The following is a 23,689-nucleotide window of genomic DNA, read 5'->3' on the forward strand; positions in this document are numbered from 1 at the left end:
AAAGTGCTTTCTCAAATTAGCCGTTCGGATTCGGCATATAAACTGTAGGTCCCCTCCATTCCTGACAACATTCCTCGCACACAGGAATGGTTTAGAGTTGTAAGTCACTAGGCTATAGTTTTCAACGGACTGTTGCGCCAGCCAATTTATTTATTTTATTTTTAAGGGCTAACATTTACCAAGTTACTATTTTCTAAATCTTTAAACCTTTCTTTTCTATTTGCTAACTTATCATATTGCCATAAATTAAAAAGCTGACATTCATACATGACTAAATAGTGACAGTTCGTGAATATAGACCAACTTCATAGGAGCTATTAGTTGGTATTCCCACTGGTTCTTCACTTCGCGGCGGATCGTTTTGAATTCGACTTTTCAAATTCAACTCGAGTCGTATTTCCTAATTAACGAATTCGCGGTGGTGCAAAAATAGTTCTTCCTATATTCCAGTGATTTGACACTTTTGGTTTGACTTTTTCTTTCTATATTCCAGTGATTTGACAGCTTTTCAAACAAAATTTGGTTTGTTTTGATTGGTTTGTGAAATTTGCGGTGATTTATGAGAAATTTTATATTTTGTGAATAAATTATAAGAAAACTAAAATAAAGCTACTTCATATTTTTATATAGTTACAATCAAAAAAGAATCCACGAAATCGAACAGTGAATAATAATGAAAACCCTTTTGTCTGTGAATCCGCCAAAAAAAAGCTATCGGTTTTCAACTCGCCAACAAACATTATGACATTTCAAATTACCCTTCTAATTCGTTAATCGGTCGAATTCAAAACGAAGAAGGCGAAAGCAATAATTGAAACTCACTAGCAAAACGATTCGCCGAGAACCCCATAATCAGGCCCCTGAATCTTCAAACTTTTTAAGACAATACAATAGTTGCAGCTTACAAATAATTATAAAAAAGAACACACTTATCATCTCTTTCAAGAAAAATGGGTGAGAAATTTTGTCTAGAATAATGACAGATGTCATATTTTTATTTATTAAAATTTTAGTTCAGTAATAAGTGTGCTGGAGGTGCTGGTGTTTCTTAAACATTATTGTGGAAAATTACTTGTCACTTTTGCTCCTCTTTTCATGGCAATATGCATATAAAATATGTTTTCAAATCTGTAGAAATTCCAATTCTCAACTCCACCACAATAAGTTCCCTTTCGGTGTCCTTCTCCCTGAGATCACTAAAGATTTTATGTAATGTACAATTAGCTGTTGTTTTTTTTATTAGTTTTGTGATTTGCAATTAAATAAATATATGTTATTGTGTTGATGTGCCATACAGCATTATTTGCAGCAATTTAAATCAGCCTAATTGTGAGTTTCGCCCTTATCTTTTTGGGTAGATTTAACCCAACCGATTTTGAAGAAACAAACAAACTGTAAGATGGCTTCTTCAGCAGGAGAGAATTTTAGTGTCTTATTAGGTCCACTTCCTGTTCCTTTTTTAGTTATGTTGTTTGTAGCAGCCTTTATCCTCACGTAGCGTTTTTGGTCGGTCTAAGCCTAATTAAAATGTTTCTTTTTCTTCAGTCTTTAGCAATGTGAATTAAATTGAACCCTTACCTTCTTCCATTCGAACTCAGTCTTGATTTGAGGCCCAGCATGCATTTATTTTTTCTTTATTTTTTTTTGACAAAACCTCTTTAGCGCCAAATGACATTTTATTCCACCCGAATTGACTTGTCCCAATAAGGGAAATCTTTCGAACATGAATTTTTTTCGCCCGAAACTCACAATAGGCGAATTGAAAAAAGGGATTTTTTTCGGGTCAAATCTTGTTCACTTGAAACTCACAATAGGGCTGAATATCTTTCTGGAAAGTAGTTTTGAAACATTTGTGAAAAAAGGTTGATGTTGCTATAAGAAAAAGCAAAGTCGAAAAAGCACACTCGAAATGTTGCAAAACAAGACTTGTTTTCTCGAATATGAAGTAGAAGCTGCAACTACAACTTTCACGAAATAAGTCTATCAGCTAGGTTCTACATTTCTACATGAATTTTAAATCGATTCAAAATATAAAAAATTAAATCTTTTTTTTCGATCCTACATTACGATTTTAGTTGGTATGGTTTGAATACGTTAAGAGTACATTGTTTAAAATCAGTAATATAGTTTCACATTAAGAAAATAAACCTTAAGTTTTTTTTTATAGAATGCACCAGATTCGTAAAAAATTTGCAGCTTCTAATTTGTTTTTGAGCGAAGGGGCAATGCATTTGAAACGATTTTTCAACACACCAAATGTCTTCTCCATACCAAAAATAACGTTCTTTCAAAAACTTTAAAGCCAGATGCAGAAACTATACTTCGATACGAGAGTCTTTTTCAACAAAACAAAAGTGCACCAACATATTTATTTTATCAACACGCACAAAACAAATAAAAACATAAGAAATCATGACAATGGGTAGGTTCACACAACATAAGGGACTTCATTTGCAGTCGACTTCATCCTTTGAACATACATTTTGACCAAGGCAACTTTAGTTTTTTAAGTGTCATGAGTTTCAAATTCTAAACTTTACTTCACAAACCTCTACTTTAAGTTCATAGTACAAAAACTATTAAAAAGATTATAGTCTACAAAACATTCATAAGGCAAGCTACAAGTTCATCACGATTTGTATCTTGTTTTGTAAACAATTATTAGTAATTACATTTATAAATTGACAAAGACTCTATTTACACAACAAATTAAATGAAGCTGTGCAGAAAATAAAAAAATCATAGCGTGGGTAATAAAGTTCAGCTTTCGGTTGAATCAAAAGACAAATCAACTGTCATTTTGACAGAATTAGACTTGACTTGATAATCAGGGAGTTTTTTCTTGACTAACTTCCCAGTCAACTTTCCAATGAAATTGCTTATTTGAAAGGCGAATTTTTTGCAGCTGGCCAATGAGATACTAGAAACTTGCCTTACTTTCAAGTCCCTTATGTCGCCTGATCCTGAGCAATGTGTCAGGTGCTTCGAGAGTTAGGATAAAAGAGAAGGTTTTATGAGTAGATTACAAGTTGGCTAAAATCTCTACACTTAAACCTACGCCCTTAATTGAGCTCAAGGTTAAACTGATGACCCATATACTAGATGGCTAATTTGTTTGAGGGGGAATGCAACTGTCAAAACATTGTTTATAAAAATACCGATAGATTTACGAAAGTTATAAAACATTGCGACGGTGTTCGAGTGACTTAATTGTTTCGGTTATAGTTCTATCGGCTATCATTTTCAAAGTTTTTTTTTGGAGCCTGTCCTATCCAATAGGCTTAAACTTGTTTTGGAGGCACCCGTCCAAATAGGCTTCGTAAACTACAGTCAGATTAGAAGGGGTGGCAACATTCTTGAACCGTCGGAGAAATCGTAAGCACCTAGCAGCATTTTTGGCAACGTTGAAATTTTGGTAATTCCATAAGAAGTGATCTGTAATACACATACCGAGTACTGTAATACACATACGCAGTACTGTTATACAGATACCGACTACTGAAAGTTGGTAAGTTTCCTGGTTGCAAGTGCCACTCATAAATAATGGCACCTACAGTGAGTTAAGCTTTAACGACCGGAGACAGCATTGAGTTCTTAAAGTGTTAAATTCTACATGTTTCATAATTCCCTATGCTGCTGTAAGATAGTGGATTTTATGAGCTTATCATACACTGCCGTTGAAGATCCACATCCTAAGGGCAAGGATGTAAATCTAGAAACGAGTATTAATAGGTGAGGGTAATGTTGTCAGCGAAATAGTTATATTAAAAGTGGCACACAGGAAATCTTTATTGATTTGACAAGAAGAGTTTTGAATACCAAACTTCATTTTAACTTCGAAAAAAAAATCGATACCGATAAAAGTAAATTTCTAAACACAAATTTTAATTTTGAAATGATTTCAATTTTAATTGAAATGTAGAACTAACTGAATATTTTTATTAATAAAATCGACTTTGCCCTCAATTTTTGCTATAATCCAAACCAATGGATTCGAAATTATCTGGGAAGAATAAAACTGACCTGTGTTGATTATTTGACTTACTTACTTACTTAAGGTGTCGCTACAGTCCTCTGTGAACTAGTGCCTTACCCAACAAACTTCTTTATCTAGCTCGGGCCCTAGCTAGATATCTCCAGTTTCGCGCTCCATAGTTGGGTGAGGTCACTTTCCACTTGTGCGCGCCACCTGATCCGCGGTCTTCCTCTACTGCGTTGTCCTGTGGGTGTGGATTCGAAGACTTTCCGAGCCGGAGCATTGGTTTCCATGCGCTCTACGTGACCCAGCCGTCTTAGTCGTTGGACTTTACCCTTCTGGCTAAGTTCACGTCGCTGTACAGCTCTTCGTTCCATCTTTTCCACTCCTCTTCGATGCATACGGGACCGTAGATCACACGAAGAACTATTATCTCGAACCGACCCAAGGTGCTTTCATCCGCTTTTGTCATAGTCCTTGCTTCTGAACCGTATAGCAGGACGGGGGTGATAAGGGTCTTATATAGCGACACTTTCATCCCCCGAGAGAGGGCTTTACCACTCAATTGATTTCTTAGTCCAAAGAAACAGCGGTTAGCAAGAGTTATAATTCGTTTGATTATTTGACTTCCTTATGCCATATTTGTATTCCAATAAATATTTTCGAATTATTCCATTGACACATAGAGTTTTGCCACCTGACCATGAAAATGTGAACCGACAATTGGACATTTTCGATTTGACATGTATTTTCTTAAGAGAAAAGTAAAATTTAATTGAGTTGAAAGTAATCATTTTTCCTAATAGATTCATAAATCAGATGAAAAATATATTAAAATTATTCTCAAAAAGTTTGAACAAATCGCAAGAAAAAAACAACAACTTTCGTTCTTGTTTTAAGTTTCAATCCATTTATTTACTTCATCTATCGAGTTAACTCTTACAGATTGCTTTTAACTACATACATACTTAATTATTGCAATCCAATAACTCTTATTGAGAAAACCTTCTCCAAAACTACACTAAAATAGTATTTTGTCTTTATTTACTTATATTGATCGCAAGATGGCACTGTATAATCACAACTGCACACTTCCACCGCAACTGAATGCACCCACTTCGAATTTCCATGCTCAAAATTCATTTTCGAAACTCGAAAATTCACTCAACAAATTTCGCAACCGCCATGTTGAAAAAAAACTGTAGTTGAATTCAATTGAATGAAGAAAGTACTTTCAGTAAGTTAGATCGTGACAAATTTTTCTACGCAAATTTAAACTAAATCCGAATTACAAATTCGTTTAAGGTAAGTGCAAATATTCTACCCTCTTTAATTCACAACTAATTCCATTAAAACCATCTTAAAGTTCATAAACATTTCTCGCAATTTGGTTTTGAAAATAATCAGCACCCAAAAATCAGCACGAAACCGTAACATAACCTCTAAGCCCCCCATCCATTGACAATGTACATAAATTATTTTATTTTTGTTTGCTCTCTCTCTATTTTTCACAGCTTATCTTTGTGCTAAAAAGAAAACGGAATTGCGATTTTCATCTGGAAAAGTGTTTTTCAATATCATCACATCATTGGAGAATTGTGTTAATTTTATTACGCACGCTTTGATATCAAAAGTTTAACAGCAGAGCAGAAAGAATCGCACTAAAAAGTGACAGCAACCCCCGTGCCCTCACTTGCATCACCCACAATCAACAAAAACGTTTAGCTGTCTCGTTGGTTTTGGTGTTGTACATTTTGTTGTTGTTGTCGTCGTCGTGAAAGAAGGGATTAAAAAATTGGAATTGGACAAAACAAAAAACGCAAAACAAAATCAGAAAAATCACTTAAATCATCAAGTTTCGCATAAATAATTTTATTTTTAATTTGCAATTGCAATCGTCGTCGTGTTGCAGACGTAGAGTCAGGAGATTGTGTGGCAAGGAGAAGCAAAGATTTAAGAAGATTGTGTGTCTTGTGTCGTCGTCGTTTTCGTCTTCGCTAGAGAAACATTTTAGTTGCATCTTGCACCAGAATTTCTAGAAGAACCAACAAAAAAGAAAAATATCAACTTTTGTTTTGTTTTCTTAACTTTTTTCGTTTTATAAATTTTCGACGAATTGGTTCATTTTTGCCAAAGTGGCAATAGTATCATAAAAATTGTTGTTGTTCTGTTTTTGTATTTTTATTTTTTTTTTGAAAACGTGTAATTTATTATTGTTAATTACTACCTACCTACCTAGTTGGTCTTTCTGATACGATAAGTGCACATAACAGAAGAAACTAAATAGCGAAAAAGTTAACAAGTTTATTTTTCGTTGTTTTGCTTTGTGTTTTTGGATTGTGGAACATTTTCGTGATCATTTGCCTTAAATACTAGTCGTTTCCATTTGAGCTATTTCGAGAGATCCGAACGCACCCCGGCGGGGACTCACATTGTTTTATATGACTTTTGAAAGAATACTTGGTAAGTAATTTACAAATTATTATTATTTTTAATGATTTCTTTTTATTATTTATTTGTTTTGTTGTTGTTTTTGATTTTATTCTGTAATATACCTACTGTAGGTATACGACGATTGTAATAATTAAGTCATTTAATAATTGATAAACCACAAATCGTGTACATTTGTAGAGGATGTAGCCCTACACGATTTTTCTAGATTGAAGGGGATATTTTTTAGTGTCTTTTATTTCGATTTGTTTTGCTTTATTGTAAAAGTTAGTAATGCAAGTCGTGCAGTAGGTAAAACAGCAAAGATTATTATTTTTCTTTTGCGAATTCTAGGTACATCTAAATATTAAAGTAAAGCTTTAGAAACGTGGCATCAGTTACGCAATAATCTAAATCGAGTTACAGGTGTAATATAATTTGTTGATCAAACACCCTCTTTGAAGAACTTTTTTGATAGATATGTACCTTTTACAACCTTATTTGGAAGTTGGAGTAGAATATAAATGTTTTCCAAATTTTAATGGGACAGTTTTGTATTGATGTAGCGAAAATCGCTACAGCCCTACTTATCTAGAACGGGTTTCTTTGAAAATGAAACCATTTCTAAAATCTTGAACATTATATTTCAAGAAAAAAATCAAAAGAACTATACAAAGTAAAGGGTAATTGTTTAGGTAACATTTCGTGGGCAATACTGGTTTAAACAGCTGACGCACGTTTCGTGTTTTGTTTCACTGTCAAACATTTTCAGTTTGGTCTATAATTTAACCACTTTAGTTTTAGTTTAGTTTTAATGACTTTTTATTACAATGAATAGTAATACAATATTTTATAAACATTAAGTCTTTTGGTTTGGCAATAAGTCGTCTACCAGATTGACATTTTTGTATTGTTTAACATAGTTTAAAATAAGTTCAATTTAAAAAAATATTTAATTATAAATGTATGGTATTAATTTTGTTTATATATTTTCAAAAATCACCTTCTCTGACTCGTTTTCTATAATTTAGAGCACTTGTAGTGTATCTATATAGACTAATACGGCCACAGTCACCATTCAAAACTGCCATGAGATCCTCCTTTTGAAGTGTTCTCACTCCAATGTACATCATTCGAAATTAATTTAAAATAGGGCAGACCGCAATAAAATGAAAGACATCCTCCCTCTCTTCACGGTTGTAGGGATCACACAGTACTGGGAGGTCAGGATGATGTGGCACGTAGTTTAAATTGATTAATTCACCTCTTAACATAAAAATAGTTCTTATCATCTCCGTTTTGTTCCCATCCAGAAATTAAGTGTTACTATTAAGATTATAGTTGACTTTACTATAATACATGCTGTGTAGTGACGATTTAGCTTAATTTACATACTTGTTGTATTAAAATGGTGCTGATTTTTCCAATATGTTCTCAAATTTTCTTCTAAGAGTAGTCGCTCCGTCACAAGGGTAGAAACTTATGACACATCCGCAGCAATTTGCCAGTTCTTGCCATTCTTTGTCGTAATGCGCGTTTTTTTTTCTAGCATGTGCTTTAGAACAATTTTCGGCAGGCGTTCCTCTTCCATTTGCATGACTTTAACTATATAACCAAAATGTATCCTTAATGTTTCCAATAGAAGTGGTAGACAACCTGTTTCCAGATGGATCAAGTAGTTTGGGGTATTATTAGGTAGCCTAAAGATGCGTTTTATGCAGTAACGTTGGAACTTTTCCACAGATTCAAAGTTACCATATCCACATACTTGTGCTGCATATAGAAGAATAGTCTGGGCTTTGAGCTATGCGTTAAAAATTTACTTTGGATGCAGGTACTCCAGACTGAATAATTGGCTCGTTTTGCTTTTGGTAATTTAATTTTTAGGAGTTTTTCCACATTAAGATCAGACGTTATCAGAAAACCAAGGTACTTATACTTTCTAACAACTTCAATGGGGTCGGTTTAATAAGTCCATCTTTCGTTTCTCGAAAATCGCCCTCCTCCGTTTCTACATACAAGAATTTTCGTCTTTTCTAAATTCACAGATAAATTGCAACTTTGGCAGTATTTTTGTAGTCTTTTGATTTTAAGCTGCAATAAACAATCAACGTCCTCAAAATGCAGCCTTGTTTTACACCCATCGTCGTTGCAAATTGTTCAGTGTAGTCATTCCGTAATTTTCAAAACGATAATCGTCAAAACGATTATCATTAACGATATCGTCAATAATTTGCTTCACGTAACTTTATCACTATCGTCTCGTTCAATCGTTTTCAGTATGAGTTCGTTGAGTATATTCAAAATGTCAAAATGAACTCAACGAAAGATAAGCTTGTTCAATAACTTGAAAATGTTATTAAACTTGGTTTTTCTCTATGGGAAATTTTGAAAATTTGCAAAAAACGTATTGTTAATAAACATACCAATTATTTTGTGATGTTTGTTGTTATTGTCACTTTTTGTGTTTTCATTTGTTGCTGCCGAAGATAAAACAATAATGTGAAAATGTTTGTTCAATGCTTTATATTGTTGTAAATCAGCTGCAATCTGCAATAATAAACCCAATTTGGTCAAAGGGAAGGAAGTGAAGACTTCATTTTATCCACAGGGAACATAACTTGGCTTCAAAAATATTTAATGTTTCCAAAACTACTTTGGATTAGTGCTTTGTGCAAGGGCGATACAAAAATTGTTGCCTGTCGAATATACCAATGTTCCTACGCCCAAAGTTACAACAAATTTGAATATTGAATGTATATATGTACATTATGTATGTAGAACGACAACCTTGTGGTAAATTAATTGTTTATAATATCATTATAAAGTCCTCTTTTGCAATTTCAAAACTACAAGTGTTTTATTTATTTAACAACAATTAAGAGAGATTACTAATGTTTTGTATTTAAAAAATGCGTAACTGAATTCATTGTATTTTTTTTTATTTTTTTATTTTCATTTTGTAACAAAACTAAACTACACCGAAACTTTTTTGCTTCAATTTGCTTAGTTGTCAATGGAAATTAATAGCAGACGATACCTACTTAGCTATCGTGCAAACGCTATCGTTTGGACGATATCACTTTGACGATTATCGTCTTACGTGAAGTGAGACTATCGTCGAAACGATATCGTCGAACGATTATCGTTTTACGGAATGACCCCCCAGACGAAAAGTTTCAATCCCACACCGCCGCTATATCATTATCATGCAGAGCCCTTATGACGTTTACTATTTTAATGCTTATACCCATCCTAAATAGCTTGTAAAAAAGTGCTTCACTTGGGATGGAGTCGAACGCAGCTTTGAAATCTACAAATGAGCGTACAGTTTTTTGTGCTTTTGCTGGTATATTTGTGCAATGTTTAACAAGGTGAAAATCTGATCTACCGTCGAATAATTTTCTCTGAAGCCTGCTTGAAATTCATGCAGAATGTTTTTGTTTTTAATCCAGTCTGTAAGTCTTTTGAATATTAGCGCCGTAAAAAACTAAGACGCAGTATTCAGGAACGATATCCCTCTATAATTTCCTGGGTTCAAGAAATCTACTTTTTTATGAAGTGGGTATATGATTGATTTTTTGAAACTCTCTGGAAAATCTGAACTCTCAAACAATCGGTTAAATTCTTTCGTTAGGGCTTGAGCCTTATTCTTCGTCTTCTCGATTTTTTTTTACGTTTTTGATCATTTGGGGAATTTCCGCAAGGTCAAATGGTTGATCAAGATGATCGTTCCGCATACTGAATTCTGGGGGAAATCTGTGGAGTATTTAAGAGAATTCTGAAGTGTGTACATAAATCGTTTGATTGTAGGCCAGGTGCAATTCGGTTTTTTCTTCCATTTAAGAGTTAGACTGCTTACCAAAAGTCTGATGAGGATCTGCTACTATTTACCATTTATCATATATAATTTAACCATGAATCGTCTTACAAACGAACAACGCTTGCAAATTATTAAATTTGTATATCAAAATGCGTGCTCTGTTAAAGAAGTTCATCGAGCGTTTCTTCCATTTTATGATGAGTTTAATCGACTTACCAATGCATCCAAAAAAGGTCAAAGTTTGGTGCGGCTTATGGGCTAGTGGCATCATTGGACGTTACTCCTTCAAAGATGATGTGGGCGCCCAAAATGCAAAAGCTTGACTTGCATGACATGTGGTTCCAACAAGACGGTGCCACATGCCTTTAGACTATTTTTTGTTCGGCTATGTTAAAGCTCATGTCCATACAGACAAGCCCGCTTCAATTGACGTATTGGAAGACAATATTGAAGCATTTATTAGGGAGATACCGGCCAAAATGTTGGAAAGAGTATGCCAAGATTGGACTAATAGCCTTTTCACACCAAACCCAAAAGCGGATTTCCGCCAAAAAGTTTTCGAAAACCCAAAAAGCGTTCACACCGAACATTTACACGTTTTCATTTGACATTTAAATTTGTATAACAACGACTGTCAAATTTTGTATTGATGAAAAAATTTTTGAGTAAAAAGTTTTGTTCTTCTCAAATTATTTGTGAAAATAAAATGAATTCTAACCAATTCAAATTGATTTTCACGTAACACTATCTCGTCTCGAAAAAGAGTTCCAATTGAAGTTCTGGGGACGGATGGAATGGGCTCACGACATAAACCAACAAGAAGAAGCTAATTGTCTAGAAAATATATCAGAATCAACAACAAACAAAACTATTACAATAAAAATTAATTTTATTTAAAACATTTTCTTCTCCTTTCACAACAAATGCAATCCAAAGTACTGAGCTTATGACTATTGCTTCTGCTGGCCAAATGTCCCTTAAGAATCGCCATATATTGATTTTGGTTTTACTGAAGTTACTTGTCATTTGAATAGAAGGAGGAGTTGCTCTTATTAATAATCCACACAGAAAAAACTGATAAATCTTTAGTCTTTTTTGCAGGTATTTTCGATTTTAACCCTGATGGGTTAGATACACTCTACGATTTCGAGCCAACCACATTTTCTACATTTTGAGTCCAATCCCAACTCTATGTACCCAATTTTTGAACAACTGTGTTCTGAAAACTGTTACATCTACAAACACAACCTTAGGCTCAAATTCTAAAATAAAACTGTATGAATCTTGGATTATTATTAATTAGGAAAACATCATAACCAAGCAACTAAAAATCAAAATTATCCGGTATACCGATTTAAAATATAAATTGGAGATCTAAAATTCACGATTTAATTTTTTTCGAACTTAAAACGCAGTGGATTTACTTGTCCCTCATTTCTATTTTTGCAAATTTCAAGTGATTTGAATTCGACCACTTTAAGTTGGTATGGTTTAAATTCGACCAGAGGAAGTAAAAAAAAAAACAGTTATAGATTCACTTATTGAAAATAAAAATTGAAAAGATTTAGCTTCTACTTTGTTAAGGCAGGCGTTCTTCTTCTTTTCGCTGACGAGATTGTCCTGCTTGCGTATACGCAGCAGTCCCTTCAGCTAATGATAAATAAGCTTGCTGAATATTGTTAAAGTTGGAAACTAGTGGTAAATTTAAGTAAATCTAAAGTGATGGTTTTTAAGAATGGCGGAGGAAGATTGGGTGCAAGTGAGCAATGGCACTATATACTAGTTAAAGAGCAGAGTTATTGAAAAAATACAAATATTTACGAGTCTGCTTTACTAAGAACTTGAGCATGGGAAAACACCTAACTGACAAACTTGTTAAGGCGAAAACAGCTATAAGCGTAGCATGAAAGTAATGTATTAATAAGAAGGAAATTACGCATACCAGTAAATTCAGGGTTTTCGAAGCGGTATCAGAATCAGTTCGGAAATATGAACAAGTGGAAAAACTGCTCAGATTATACATAAAACGGATTTTCCACCTTCCTTAGAGTACGCCAAACTACATGATAATGCTGGAAACAGGTTTATCGCCTTTTTTTATAAAAACTCTTAGGCTGCAGGCCGAGTACATTCTCAAAGTTCTGGATATGCCAAGTTATCGTCTCCCATAGAAAGTAGTTCTTCAAACAATTCAATCCCGAAGTGATAGTTTTAAGACTGGATAGAACTTGCCGAGCAGGTGGATGTTTACTTAAACCTTGAGTCTTGGAAACCAACTTTATCGATCGAATTCTGAAAACAATTTCGCTTCATTTTTAATTTAGTTATCGATTTTATTTCACTCTATTCTGAGAACATAGCGGTATTTTTAGGTTTTTGTAAACTAATTATATTTTTTTTAGCTGCAAAGAAAAGTTATTATCTGTACAATTGAAATCTATGAATGAGGTACAGGATTGAACAACGTTTATACAAACGTATTTAAACAAAATATCGACATTTACTTAAAATTCCCTATTGAAAATGTATAAAACGTAGGCAAACAAAAGTTGAAGAGAGAAGTAGCCTCTCCCTGCAGATGGCGTTTATGTATCTTAGTTTCGACAATAACTGGTGCTTTAAATGTTTGACGTTATTTTGTTTATTGGTTCTCTTCATTAATTAAAACTCAAACAAACTTTCATACACATTCCATTGTTTGGATTGATTCTTATTTAATTCGACAAAATTTGAATATTATTTCAAAAGCCTTTAGCAGTCCTTTTATAAACAAACCATTATTAAGTGACAAAAAAAGTTATAATTTTTCTTAGATTTTTCTATCCTTCTTTCATTAGACGTAACATTAAAAACTGTCAATAAATTATTTGTTATATTTTTATATTACATCAATGTTAATATTCTTTACTAGCCTAAAATTAATATTAAAAAAAACGTTGAATCGAATAATTTTTCCAAGTCGTGTGATCGCAAAGTATTGCGAGTCTATCAGTTTACGCGATAACTAATCGTCAGACGCGTCAACGTTATGCATTGACACCGACAAAATTGTCGGTACGGTGCGTTGGCATAGAAAATTAAAAATTCTTTGTTACGTCAAAATGTCAGCCCGTCAGCTTATTATTTGAAAAATGGTTCCTATAAGTCTTTAAGTTTTAACGGTTTGATTGTACCCCTTTTTCTTTTGTAAATACCATGTTAACAAAAAATCGCGAAGGTGTGCTTGACTTGTGCACCCAAAAATTTAATAAACGCCAAATTTCTGTGTTTGAATCTGATTGCCTCTGATTATTTGTACGTACATACTATATATAAACAAATATGGCTTATTGTAAACAAAATATAGATTTCATCATTCTTATTATTAAAATGGCTTGAAAATGAAGTGATTTGTTTTTATTTCTTGTTTTTTTTTTTTTGGAGCTTCAGGATCGCAGAGCAATTGCAAAAGACAACGCTTTAAGAAGTACTAAGTTTTATTTTACAAAATTTTGTATGTGAGTGTATTTAAAAACAAGAACAAAAGTCAAGTATTTTTATACTTAAAGCGTTCTTTTCAGAAAGCACAAAAAAAAACACAAGTTTCAAGTTCGTATGTTTTTGTATTGAAATCAAAAGCGGGTAGCAGTCTTCTACTGGCTGACAATATCTACAAATTGATAATAATGTATAATTTGTATCCAAAGCAAAAAATAAATATGTATAAATATTTTGTTATTATTTGCAGAGCTGGCTATATCATTTATTTTTAAGCAGAAAATAAACATTTTTATAAGAGTGTTGCCATTTTTTTCTTTTGATTTGTATGTTTTTAACAGAACACTTGAAGATATGAAATTCGACAATGCATGAAAGAGTTTCCAAAAGCAATAAAGATAAATATATTTATTTTTTTGTGATAATAAAATCCTTAAGAAATATAAAGTTGTGTCTGAATACGAGTATCTGTTTTAATGAATGACAGGACTCATGTCCTTAATTATAATAAAAATAAAAGATCGTACACCAAATTTGTATCTCCGATGTGTTTAAAGTGTTGACCTAAAGTCGTCGCCATAATTGACTCTTTATTATTTTTAAATAATGGAGTCTTATCCATCCTTCATCTTAATGTAATATGTTGCTTATTTATCATATTGGTTATGTGCTCTCTTTAACGTGTCCTTAAAAATTAAGCTTTTTTCTTAATATCTAGAAAAGTGTATAGTTACTTATTTTCTTCTACTTTACGTTCCTTTGTGTAGATGTTTTCAAAAAATGTGGATAAGTCGATTGTGTATTTACTGATTTTAGTAAAGCCTTTGACAAGTTGTGTCAAAATACTGTAATGTGTATACACTCTTTATCTCTTTTACTCTAATATCGTGTTATATTAGAATAAGTTCGTAGCAACAGTTGTATTTGTATTAGTAAACACTTGTGTAGGACATTTAAAATAAGAAGCACTAAAAAGTTTTAACTGTCGGGCCAAGCCGAATATTACAATACATTCATTTTAAAGCTAAACAATCAAGGTTTTAAGAACAAGTTCTTATATTGCATCTTATCGTTTTTAAAAAATAGAATTAATAGTGTTGAATTTTTTACTTGACTCACATCAATTTCGGATCAATTTATTGTCAATTCTGGTGTCCCTCAGGTCCAATTTTATTTATAAATAACTTGGTTTGGATCCTACAAATTTCTTCTGTCCGTTTTTATGCTGATGACATTAAGCTTTTCAAAAGTATAAAATAAACTTCTACGAGTAACTGTTCAATTTTGAAAGAAGACTTGTTAATATTCAGGGAACATTGCAATAAAATTCGTCTCGTTTTAAATGTTTGACAAGTTTAAAACCATCATTATCCCTTTGTTTTCAATTAAACATTTGATTCATATCATTAAGTAAAGTTTTTGCTTTTCTGGGATTATTTATTTATTTTATTTCTTTATTTATTATTCTTAATCCCAGGTTAACTTTAACGTGGTACCCGTGGCATGATGGTTAGTGCGTTGGACTTTCGTGCCAGAGGTCTTGGGTTCGATCCCTGCCTATGCCACCTAAAGTCTTTTCACGTGTACTGCCTCTTGCAAGGAATTGACAAATTCTCCAAGAGTAACTCTTGTCTTGCAATAGTTCTTTCTCAAATTAGGCGTTCGGATTCGGCATGTAAACTATAGGTCCCCTCCATTCCTGACAACATTACTCTCACACAGGAATGGTTGAGAGTTGTAAGTCACTAGGCCCTGGATCTTTACGGACTGTTACGCCACCTAATTTTATTTTTATCATCAAAAGTAAAAAGGTGTTATGCCATCAAAGAGGAAGAAGGCCTCGAAGCACCACAGAAAAAGATGATTGAAAAATTAAAAAAAATTCCGAAGAAACCCCACGGCATCATCCAGGGAAGCAAAAATTGAGCTTAGGTTACCCATTGACCCATCAACTATCAGACGCCACGCACTGCAGGTCGAATTTTGGTCTTGGGTTGTTTCTTTGGCCAAGCAATCGGGCCAATTCGACAAGTGAAGGACATAACGAAGTCTGCTGCCTTATGCCCATTGGGAAATGGACGTTCCAACACGACAAAGACAAGTCGAAGTTGGCCACAAAGTAGATTGCAGGAAAAAAGATTGAGGTCTGGTAAAACCACAATAGAGAACGTGTGGGAAATTGTGAAGAGAAGAATTGGGGCCAACATTTTTAAAAGTGACCTATTCGCTGGAATTCAGAGGCAGTGGAATGACATTCCAAAAACGGTTATTAATAGCCCTATAGCTTCGATGCTCAGAAGATATACAGCCTTTATAAAAAATAAAGGGTATGCAACTAAATAATATCATTTTATTGACTTGAAGTGAAAAAATAGTTTGAAATTTCGTTGTGAGATCAAAGTTGCAAATGTTTTGCACAGCAATTATACCAACTATGAAAGTATTTAGTTATTTATTTTTTGTTTAAGTGAAGAGTGTTAATTTTGTTTCCAACAATTTTAACGTTATATCAAAAGAGTTTATAAAACTAAACAAAGAATTTTGCTGTTTGATTTTCTAAACAATTTTTTTAAAGAAAAATGTTGGAGGTTCTAGTTGCAAATGTTAAGCACTATACTGTAGTGTGGTCACCTTACTACTACATTTATACAACAAGACTTGAAGCAATTCAGAGAAGGTTTTTGCCATCGTTTTCTACCATGGTCACTTGAACATACACTTCCCCTTACTCAAAGGCTCATTTTGGAATTATAAACGGGTCAATATCATTTCCATCAGTTTTAAATCAGTTAAATTTTAGTTTTAGTCGTACAAGTATAAGACTACAGAAAAGATCATATATTTAGTAGATCAAACCATGGTACAAATAGTCACCCCAATCAATTGATTTCAATATTAAATAAATTCTACTTTTGAATAGAGGATAACCTAAATGCATTAAATTGAAAACTATGCTCTATTAATTAGATTACAAGTATTTATTACGTATAAGTATTGTTGCTTTTAGTGGTAAGCAAATTGAAATCAATAAATAAATCTTAAAATGAAGATATAAAAGTTTTTCTTTGACTTAAACTTTACGATTCACAATTAAAAAGCGAACAAGATTATAGATTCCAGCTATTCTACTGAATACTTTTTAACCACGAAAGAAACACGTCTACAAGCGTTGGAACTAATCCCCAGCTATTAATCACCCAATAAAAAGAAGTTTTCCGATAGTTTTAAATGTCATCATCGTGCAATTTAATTTCTTTGCTTCGTCGTGTCGTATGACAATTCTTTTGCAATATTGTCATTACTTCAACACTTCTTATGTATTCTATGATAAACTGGGAAGGTAAAGTAATTCCCTGGAATTAACCGTTTACATTCGTGGTATTATTCCACACCTAATGAAATTGAAAACCTTTTCCCATAATATGTCTGGTTTTCTATTTATGCTGAGACGACTTTATTGGATTATGGTCTAAGCAAGTAGGAGGAAAAAGTGAAGTTTCTATATTAGTGCTGCTGCAGTGCATTGTAGTGCAATGCTGCTGTAGCAGTGTAGTCCAAGAGGTGAATGTGCAATTGAATAATCAAGGACGTATCCATGTTACGTCTGATGTGCAGCTTTTTTTCCACTTAACTGAAATACGAGAGCATGCCCATGCACATTTTCTTCATAAACTGGTTATCCAACTTTACGTGTGCAGGTACTTGTTTCATCTGAAATGCCATAGATAAGTAAGTCGCTAAAGACCGGCGCGCGGTATACATACCAAAATCCCTTCACAAGAGTAACTGAAAAAGCAAACAAAATGAAATCTACAAAAATAAATGAACAAAATAAACGAAGTAAACTTGTTTTGTGATATAATTTCGTAATCTGATTTGTAAAGTTTCGGATGATTCTTCTATTTGTTTATAAGTTTGTATTTTATTTACACATTTACATTGATTTATTTAAAAGACTGGAGCTAGTAAACTCACTCAGTATTGGATTATTTCATTTTTAAAAGTTGAACGTCCGCTTTTAGCTTATGCTCGTAGTCATGTAACAACACTTGACACTTTTGTGGTGTGCCACACAATCGTCAAGCCGTACTTTGTTTCATTGCTATCTAAATGGTTATCTATATATAATTTTTGTTTTCTTCTTCGTTGCTATCTGTTTATTTATTTTTTTTGCCGAAGAATGAAAATTATAAAAGAAATACAATTGATAATTATTATATTTTGCCTTTTTGATTATTTGGCACCTTGGGTATAGGTTTTTGGTGGGAATAGTGGAATCTCTATATTCCGGTATATAATTTCAATAAAATTACATCATGATGTTTTTTATTTGTTTTTTTTTTTTTTGCGATAAGACTGCTTTTGGACTTGGTTTGTAATTCGTTGCCTGAAAACATTTTCGAAAACAAATTATTATCGTACAATGTGATTATATCAGTGTAACTGTTTGATATTTCGAACAATAGCTAAAATATGATCTTTTTAGAGAAGAAACAAAACGAAAATCAATGGAATACGGAAAGATCTGAATATGGAAGCTTTCTGTTTTTATTAACAGTTTTGGCAGTTACTACTTTATTGTTTCACTTTAAAATTTGTTGGCGACTTATGTATATTTAGTTCGGAGGTTTAGACAAAAAAATACGTTATGTTAAGAAAGTTGAAGTTGCATAGTTTGGGAGCTTTTTGTAATTGTTAGGTTACTTTAGTTTTTGCCACCATAAGGATACAAATTACCATACATACCCAAATATATCAACTTAATTTGATTCCGTAGTTGAGATAATTCCGTAGTTGAGATGATTCAGAATTTTTTTTTTAGAAAGATTATGCCCCAAATAAACTTAAGTCGTTAAAGAGGATTTTTTTTACAACACCGATTGTAACCCGGTTGAAAATCTTTGGGGAATTCTGACTTGCTGATTTTCAACTATAATTGACAATTTCCTGCAGAGAACCGATTTTGGATGTTTTTATGTAAAAAATATGGATTATAAGATCCGATACCGATTTTTGTGTAAAAATTGACCTTGATTCCTTCTCGACTGTTTTTTTTGGACCCCTAAATCTTTTGCTTTCATGATTGAGTGGGTTCCACAACATTGCATGTCAAAAATTGTGTCCAATTAACTAGCGCCTTCGTATAATTATAGTAATAAAATATAACCCTTCGCCTACAAGTTAACAATATCTTTATTTACCTTTAGTGCCTGTTACAGGTAAATGGGCCGCCGCACACAGGTAAATTTTCCCAAAAACATGGCCAAAATTACAATATTTATACATTTTGAAAAAACAGTTGAACAGTAGTCGTTATTATACTTAAATAAATAATGTAAGCATAGATAACAATTATATATGTAGATACATAAATAAACAAAAAACAAATATACATAAATAAACTTATGAAACTGTAAATAAGTCTGCTTGCTCGATCTCGGGTTCTATTAGAAACTGAAGTACTTCAGAGGGAAATGCATTTTTCGTTTTAGGAATTAGTTTTCTCAAACCACTTATTAATGGGTCAGAAGAGACCAAGAGTTTATGAAACCCATCTTCCATATTTTGCTGTCTCGAAAATTTTCTTGAGAAACTTTCTCTAAAACGATTTATATCTCTGTTTCGTGATTCTTGGTGTTCTTCGCAGAGCTGTCCAATTGGAAGAATAGCTTCCGATATAATTTCAGGGATGTGTATTAACATTTTATGTACACTTGTGGGCATATTATACCATGGGTACAGTTGCACAAACATATTTGCTGTATCAATACAATATTCCTTAAATCGACCAACTTGTATTGGATATCCACTTGATATTGTTAACAAAACAACCCTAAATTGACATATAATGTTTTTATTTACGCCTGTTAATATCCGAAGAAGTGACTGAGTCATGGAAAAATCGACGGGCAGTGTTACCATCGTTCGTACTTCCATAACCTGGTTTTGGTTTGTCCACTAACAGTACCATTCGGCTTCTGAATGCTTCTTGAATCCTTTTCTTGTTTGTTGATTTTGCCACATTATAATTACTACATACTGTGTCACCTGACACTAGCTGGATAGGAACAAAAGATGTTTAGAAAATATTAGCATCTGTAAAATATTCGGATCTGAAAAATGTTGTTTATAATCACTCATTCCTGAGCTTCCATCACAGCCCCATTTGGAAATGAGATGAATGTTAGACATGTTTTATTGCAGAATCTCTTATAACATTGTATTGAAACTTAGTTAATTTTCCTTCAACCAGTATTGAAAGTGCTTCTTCTGCTGTATATGGAATAATTTCCTGATCCATTTTTTCAAAGCTTTTTGATATTTTTCAGCACGTGAAGGAGTTGAAAATATTATATTTTTCATTACATTTGTGGAATTAAGTTTCAATTTTTCTCGAAGTTGCATCTTAATTCTTCGGCAGTATAGTTAGAACTTACGAGGGGCGTTCAATATATTCTCGGTATCGATATTAAGGAAAATGTGAATTCAATTTAAATTGTTTTTATCTTTCAATATAATCTCCCCTAACATCAATGCATTTGTTACATCTTGAGATAAGCTTTTTTAAACCCTCAAAAAAATAAGTTTCCTCTTTCCCTGCAAAATACCTATTTATTGCCGACTTGAGTTCTTCATCATCCGAAAATCTTTTTCCACGAAGACATTTTTTCAAATCCGGAAACAGGAAGTAATCACTAGGGGCAAGGTCTGGACTATAGGGTGGATGTTGAATTTCTTCAAAACCACAATCTCGCACAGCAGCCTTGGAAACTCGCGCCGTGTGAACAGGAGCGTTGTCATGAAGAAGTAACACACCCGCTGCTTTTCTTTTTAATTTCCTCCCGCAAATTATGCGAAGTGGAAGCGTAGGATTTGGCGTTAATGGTTTCACCTTTTTTTTGTACTCAATGAGTAAGATTCCCTTTGAGTCCCAAAAAACTGTTTCCATGAGCTTCCCGGCAGACGGAGTGACTTTGAACTTCTTCGAGGGGGTCTGTTCCTTTTTTATGCCACTGCATGGACTCTTGTTTGCTTTCAGGGTAATAGTGGTGAACCCATGTTTCGTTCCCAGTAACAATCCGATGCATAACACCGTCCGCGTACTCACTACACATCTCCAAAAGCTCTCTACAGCATGCGATTCTCACTTTTTTCTGAGGCGCTGTGAGCATTCGTGGCACCCACCTTGCACTGACCTTTGAAAGGTTAAGATGGTCATGAAGGATGGTGTGAATGGTACCAGTCGAAAGCTTGGTGATCTCTGCCATCATTTTCACCTTTATTCGGGCATCCTCGAGAACAAGTTTTTCGACTTCTTTGATGCTTTCTCCCGTACAAGCACTAGCCGGGCGCCGGAGCGGGGGTCGTCTTCAATGCTCTCTTGAACTCACTTACCACTTTTGCGGAACCCTGGTAAACTGTCACCATTTCTTCATGAATAGTTTTTTGACTTTTTCCTTGCTTAGTGAGAAATTTAATTACAGCTCGATGCTCAATTTTCACCATCATCGTCTCAGTTGCTATTATGATTCTGTTTAAATAGAGATTTAACGGTAAATAATAATCACATTTATATGAAATTTTACATGAATGCACTAAAATAATAGTATTACTTGATAAATAAGTCAATTTATATAAACATATAACCACAGCTTCACCCCGATACCGAGAATATATTGAACGCCCCTCGTAAATGTTCTGTTTTACGTCTTTTTGACAGTTTGCTTAGGTCTAAAAAATTCATTTGAGGTCGTCCAACAAGGCCATGAGATCTGCATGAAAACGAAATTTCATATTACAACCAAGTTATATTTTGTTTTAAGAAGGTCTTGTTATTTCTTGAGGCACTCAGCCATCTTCTTCTATGTTCATATGCAAATTCGTTAAATGTTTCTTTATTTGCTCCGAAATTTCAATATTGGTCGCGTTTTCAATTTTGTCTGTAAGGTCACGAGACGTTCAGCTTCTTAAAAATTCAGAAAGCTTATTTCTTGAAAGCAACAGAATCCATGTTAAATTATTTTGAAAACTGCAAAAAAAAAAAAATAAAAACTACTTCTTGTAAGAAACCAAACTTGCTACTGCAGATGTTTATTAAAAGTTTCTACTTTAAAAGCATGTACTGATTAAACAGTTACAATTTGCATCGCATGATCAATGAGGTTCAAAGCTCATGTTATTTGTAAACAACTTGGCATTAAAAAAAAACAACAAATCGTGCATTTTTTTTAAATTTTGGCAATGAATTTGGCAGGTATGTGTACCTTCAGAATATACACTAACACTATTCTGTACGATACATTTTGTTACTCAGAAAATAAGTAATGTCTGGCGGCCCTGGGCTCTTGGACTATAAGAGTGTACTGATCTCGATGAGTTCCTGACTTGTTACTCTATACAGTTATTTATTCAATATAAGAATAACGTTTGAGCAGAACTGTCGTAGCTTTGTTTTCAAGCTGCCAGAGTTGTTCCTCAAAACATTGAACAAAATCCCGAACGTAGCCTTAGATTTTCACCGGTTTCACATTCAGTAAAGGCAATGTGTCCAAGATACTGGAAACAATGTTTTTTGCTGCTTGTGGATCAATATTTATCAGAGAGATTGTTAATTTTTAGCCTTACGATTTCTGTTTCTCTTTCTACACTCTTGGTGGCATTTGATTGAAATCCATTATCATATGAGATAGCAAGCATGCATCGACTGAATAGTCTTGATATTTCAGGTATGTTGCCAAGACTCCATTTTATTCCTCCGTTTCTCCAATTAAAACAGAATTGGTGACAGTATGCAGCCCTGTTTGACCCCACTTTGGACTTCAAACTCCTACCTACCATCGTGTAAGACGTGACGTTTGGCCTCTCATGATTCGCTTTTATAACAGAAATGAGATTTTTAGGGGTACCCTGTTGACAATTTCGAAAGCCTTCTCAAAATCGATTAACAACAGGTAAAGTGACGAGCGAAATTGAATAGTACTTTCCTTTGCTGAGTTCACATAAAGTAAGGCGTCTCTTTATTTTCCAGTTTGCTTTAGAAATAATTTTAACAAGTGCTGTTATACTTTTGCAAATCCCTGTATAACACGAATTTTTAATGTAGGGAAATCACAACGTCTTCAAACCATTAGCACAGACAAAAGATAAGTTATTTATAGGATATTGTTTAATCTTTATTTAAGTCTTGAACTGAAAGACTTTGCTTTATAAGCCGAGTAAATCAAATATTTAGCCGGTCACGCAATGAGGGACTAAGCGATGAGTCGCCGGGCGACGCAAAATGTGGAGGTGGCCAAATAAACCTTGAGTGATTGAGCGATTGTTCAAGCGACAGACTGCCGTCGCTCTGAAATCAAATCTATTTTTGTTTTTCAGTAGATTGCGACGAAGTAGTAAGATGGACAAAATCAAGAACAGTCCAGTGCCTTTTTCCAACTAATCTCTCAGCGACTTTGCGTCGTTCAGTAAATGGCTACCCATCGTTCAGACTCGTAAAGCCTTTATTTACATTTTCTAACGCTTTGTTTATTCTTCTAATTCCTAGAATTCAACGAGAATACATAAATTAATTTTCATTATAAATAAAATGCATATTTCAATACAATTGTTTACGAAAATGTCCCAAATAGAACATGATTTACCATTGAACCACTTAATAATCAAACATTCAAATTATATTAAATTATTCAAGGTTACTATTCATATTTTTTTTTTGCTGTTGTGCCTTTCAATTTTGTTTGATTTCTTAAAAAAATAAATTTACGTTCGAAATGAATTCGTCATAATTCAGAACAATTTTTCTTTTCAAAGAGGTGTGAATTACTTTTAATGTTATATAATTCGAACGAAGTTCGCCCTCATTTGATATAACATTGAGGAAAAAATTAAAATCCAATCCAGAATATTTATCATTAGATTCATTTGAATAGAATTTGTTAGATCGAATATTCGTGGTTGCAGTGGACGACATCAACACACGCAAC

The 23,689-nt window shown here is 33.4% G+C and overlaps 2 protein-coding genes and 1 long non-coding RNA gene across 3 annotated transcripts in view; 2 read left to right on the forward strand and 1 right to left on the reverse strand.

Annotated features, from left to right (window-relative positions):
* Positions 1-6,395: 6,395 nt before the first annotated feature.
* The window catches only part of LOC129942140 (alkaline phosphatase), a 65,313-nt gene continuing 48,019 nt past the window's right edge, over positions 6,396-23,689 (forward strand). Inside the window, exon 1 of the mRNA XM_056050948.1 lies at positions 6,396-6,439. The gene's annotated coding sequence lies outside the window, so the exon portion shown is untranslated. The remainder of the gene's footprint in view (positions 6,440-23,689) is intronic.
* Positions 6,398-23,689, forward strand: part of LOC129942141 (eukaryotic translation initiation factor 5) — a 39,352-nt gene continuing 22,060 nt past the window's right edge. The window contains exon 1 of the mRNA XM_056050952.1: positions 6,398-6,439. The gene's annotated coding sequence lies outside the window, so the exon portion shown is untranslated. The remainder of the gene's footprint in view (positions 6,440-23,689) is intronic.
* On the reverse strand, positions 16,786-17,796 carry LOC129942142 (uncharacterized). The gene is made up of 3 exons (XR_008780978.1): positions 17,682-17,796; positions 17,471-17,516; positions 16,786-17,417 (listed from the first exon to the last, which is right to left on the reverse strand). It is a non-coding gene; the product is annotated as an uncharacterized LOC129942142 (long non-coding RNA).

The sequence above is a fragment of the Eupeodes corollae genome, chromosome 1, assembly GCF_945859685.1.
Source record: "Eupeodes corollae chromosome 1, idEupCoro1.1, whole genome shotgun sequence".
NCBI lineage: Eukaryota > Metazoa > Arthropoda > Insecta > Diptera > Syrphidae > Eupeodes > Eupeodes corollae.